Source organism: Atta cephalotes, assembly GCF_000143395.1.
Source record: "Atta cephalotes unplaced genomic scaffold scaffold00007, whole genome shotgun sequence".
NCBI classification, from domain to species: Eukaryota; Metazoa; Arthropoda; class Insecta; order Hymenoptera; family Formicidae; genus Atta; species Atta cephalotes.
Window position 1 is genome coordinate 514,743 of NW_012130071.1, and position 4,956 is coordinate 519,698.

Consider the following 4,956-nt stretch of genomic DNA (forward strand, 5'->3'; position numbering starts at 1 on the left):
GAAATGGGAAGTTCTACCCCACCCACCCGTATTCTCCAGACGTTGCTCCCTCTGACTATCACTTGTTTCGATCAATGGCACACGGCTTGACTGACCAGCACTTCCGGTCTTATGAAGAGTAAAAAATTGGATCGATTCGTGGATAGCCTCAAAAGATGACCAGTTTTTTTGACGCGGGATTCGTACGCTACCCGAAAGATGGGAGAAAGTAGTGGCCAGCGATGGACAATACTTTGAATCATAAATGTAATAACCAGTTTTTACAATAAAGCCTCGAATTTCGGAAAAAAAAACGGCGGAAGCAAAGTTGTACACCTAATAGAATACACAGTTTCTGATCGAAATTCTTATTCTCTGTTCTCTGTTCCCTATTCCTTCTATTGTGTGGAGCCCCTTATGGAACGGAATGCTAGTGAATCGATTTCTAAGAAATCCGTTCCATCGTTCCGATTCCGTATATGGGATGGCATCCTCAGTCTTTAGTATTTCGATATTCTTAGGCATATTATGAAATTGCTTGGAAGTTCCGATTAAAATAATTCAATTATTTCCTACATTTCTCTTGTATTTTCTAATGAAATTATAGGAAAACGAAATAATTCTGATCGGAACCCATTCTAAACAATTCCATAATATGCCCAAGGTATTAATCATGAACTTTTTTCCTAGAATAAAAAATTTTTCCAGTAACTTCAATGGTAAAAATGTTCACTTTTCACTTTCCATCCTAGGGAAAATTTCATGATTGATATCCAGCAATATCGAAATACTACAGAGACTGTGACGATAGCGCCTGACGGAACTTTCGAAGCGTAGCATCTTCAATCTATATTTCGGGCGATTTCATGATTTTTATGTTAATTATAAGCTATAAATGGATGACTCACAAATCTTTTTAATGATATTTCATAACTCTTCATACAAATTCTGTGTAAGAATCTGTGTAAGAATGTTGTTTAATTCACCTTTGCACTTGGGTATCAATCATGAAACTTTATCCTTAGGATGGAGAGTGAAAAATGAAAATTTTTACCATTGAAATTAATGGAGAAAATTTTAATTTTTCACTTTCCATCCTAGGAATAAAGTTACATGATTGATATTCTGGTTATTTTTTACTAAATACATGATGTAAAAATGATTAATTAATTACAATTAACTGATTGACTCACAAATCTTTTCAATTATACTTCAAAACTCTTCATACGAAATACAAACGTTTGGGAATAGTAATTTCAACCAGTATACTTCGATCAAGTACATATATGAATAGAAATCAGGCATTTATTCCTTAAGGTGCAATTTCACGCAACGTTAAAATACTAATGACTCTCCCTATTCTGTATAATCCCCTACAAACCGTCGTTTTGCCGCTTGAAGTTTGGAGAAATCCAACTAAACCTGAAAATAGTTCGCAGACGATGCAGACGACCATAGAATTGGACAAAATTAACCTTTTTACTACCGACAGCAATGTTACTGACAAAATATTTTGAAAAATTTTTTGAATAGTTTAAACGCACTTTGAACTTATTCTTATAGCGTTTCTCTTGGTTACACTAGGTCTTACATTGGATGCAGCCTTATAGCGCACCAGTTGTGTGTAAGCGCTACACTCAGCTACACTATACTAGTAGAGTGGTATACTACATCATTGCGCTAAAATCCTGTTCCCGCTTGACTTCCATTTTCAAATTTTAAATGTCAAATTGACTCTACACCGTCCTTTTGAGATGGTATAGCAAAATCCCACTTCATGCATAAAATTTGCACTATACCATAGCCATGGAAACACGATACACCGAATGAATTCGCTTACCACCAATCTTGGAAACACGGTACACTGTCTGATGGCTCCTGCACATTGGATGCTGAAACGCTTGCCGCGCGGCAAAATGAGACGCCAATGAACACATTAGGAGCTGTAAGTTTATTTGCTACATTATTTATTTGCCGCATCACATTTTGCCGCGCGGCAAGCGTTTCCGCATTTAGTGTGTAGAAGCCACGAGTATAGAATCCTTCAGAGAAGCGCAACCGCTGTAACAATTTCTGATTGCTTCCGCCATTGTTTTTACGAATAGTCGCGCGATTCTATCTGGTTTAAATGGTATATTTTTATATGTATCATTAAATGTGATTTCTGTTTGCGAAAATGAGATATTATAAGTATTGTACCTGGATATTCAACCAGATATGGTCAAGGACTTCTTATTCGTAGTTTTCCGAAGAATGATGACTTAAAAGACAAATGGAAAGAAAATTTAAGAAATTTTAAGATAACTTAATCATTTGTTATGTGAGGTTAGTTCAGATTAGAATGAGATTTTTATTTTCATTATTTATTTAAGTGTCTTTTATATATATAATATATATAATATACGAATAAGCTTTTAAGACTTAATAATATAAATTTGTAAATACTTTTGTTTATTTCCAGTTACATTTTGATCAATGTAATTTTGAAAAAATGAAAGCAGATGGCAAAAAGAGACTCAAGGATAACGCGGTTCTTGCATAAGGTATATAATTTCTAACAATATTAATTTCATTATTTTTATTTTATTTCCATTTTGAGTTAAATTATAATATATGCTTATATGCTTAAAATCTTTCTCAAGTGCAATCATTTCCAAGAGATCCTATGGAAAATAATGGAAAACTTATCAAATAAACATTTAATGACTATAGTTTTTCCATTTAAAATATGTTGAAATCTTGTAAGAGAACACTATTTGATTTTTAATAACAAGATTCTTTCATTCTATTAAAAATTATTATTCGGTTTTCTGTAAAATAATAGTTTTTAAAAGTATTATATGCTTTCTTTTCCAGACTGTTAATAATTCTGACCTTTCATCAGAAGAATTAAAGGTAGCTTCATTGAATACAGATTTTTCTTTTACGAATCTTACGGTTGAGATAAATATTAGTATATCATTTTTTGAAATATTTTATAATTACAATTTTTTATTACATTATTTTTTATTACATTATTAGCCGAACATTTATATTCAATTCTTTTACTTTTATAAAGTATATATAATATTTTTTAAATACATAATTTTTTTTTTGCTTAAGTTGAATCTCAAAGCATCTCACAACAATCTATTATTGTGCAACAAAGTCTGAGAAGAACTTGATTGACTTCGTAAACAAGCAAAAGCAATTAATCATGAAACTAAAAAAACAATATCAAGAAAAGATAAAAAAATTGATATTTTGATATGTTCTATCAATAAATCTTACGCATTAAATCGAAAATATGGAATTTAAAAACGGAATTGAGTTGATTGAAAAAAAAACTACTTGTTTTGAAATAGATTCTATTTTCAGATCTGATCAAAGAGAAGCATTATTCAAAAGAAAACGTACACGAGGGCTAAAATGGAATCTTGAAACTATAAAGGAAGATCTAATTTCTAAAATGTGAACAAAAGCTTATTCAGATTTAGTTGCAAAGTATTCATTAATTCCATCTGTCAGAAGTTTACAAAAAATATATTTAATGTATTGTTTTTGAAAATAATATATTGAATCAAATTTTTTATTTATTGAAAATTATGGAAAAAATTTACGTGATAAAGCTGCTGTTTAACTATAGATGAAATGACTATTAAAGAGGATGAAAGACAACTTGATCCAAGTACCAAAAAGTGGATTGGTAAATGTATACTTCCAACTTATTCTGGCATTGCCAATAAAGCGTTGGTATTTATGCTTGCTGATTTAACTCTGTGTTTGAAGATAATGATTGCATTTTACTTAACTGCGCAAAAAATCAGAAGAAATTAAAAGAAATAAGGCTGGTCCTATTGGACTTGCTTTAAAAAATATTATTTGTACTATAATTAACAAAGCAGCAATTGGATTACATGTATGTGCTGTAATAAGTAATATGGAATCTAATAATATATTTATATGCAGGACTTTTGATATTGAAGCAACGCAAAATGAATGTATCAAGTCTACATCCTACTCGTTGTGCACAATTTTTTTTTTTTTTCGGATGCAGCCCGTATTTTCAAAGCAATAAAATCAATGCTTAAAAAAAAATAAAAAATAAAAATACAAAAGATATAATGAAAGAAGAAAAATTTTGGATATTGTGGCTTATAAGCACGTCTTTATTATTTTGAATTCAAATTTGAATTAAAAATTTCGCTTGAAAAAAGATAATATATATACTAACAAATTTGCAAAAATGAAAGTATCTAACTCATTGTATTTTATAATATATCGCATAAACGTCGGATTTAAAAGATTAGCAGATATTGCAAATGATAATTTGAAAACAATCGCATGGTTTATCGAAACAATAAATACTTTTTTCGAACTAATAACAGCAAGACATTATACACTTTGAGTCGTTCCAACGAAACTGCATATAATAAAGCTTTGAATCTCATCTAAAAAATAAATCATTTATTTCTCAACATGGAAATTGGTAACACAGGATCATGGAAGCTTTTTTTTCTTTCGGATTATGTTAATCAAGATTGTGTTGAAAATTTATTTTCAAATATATGACAAGGACAACTGGTACCAAATGCAATAGCATTTATTTAAAATTTAAAAGTAATTATTTTAGCACAATATTCCATAGTTGTAAGAGGATCAAATTATGATTTTGAGGAAGAAGAATCTTTTACAGACTTTTTAAAAATTACTGCCGAGAAGACACAGCGAATGGTTCAATCAAATGTAGGATCTATTAGAAATGGTTGCTCTACCCATTCGTCAAATCACAGATGAAGACTGCAAAATAAAAGAAATAATAGAATGAATGAGAAACAGCAGTCATATATAATATGGCAGGAAGTGTATTGTACTACTGTAAAAAATACTATCAATGCGATGCTTGTTTTAATGCTTAGATGGCAACACTCAGAATCGTATCCCTTAAATGTAATTAAGAAAGAATATAACATGTTTTCTGGAGATGACAACAATATA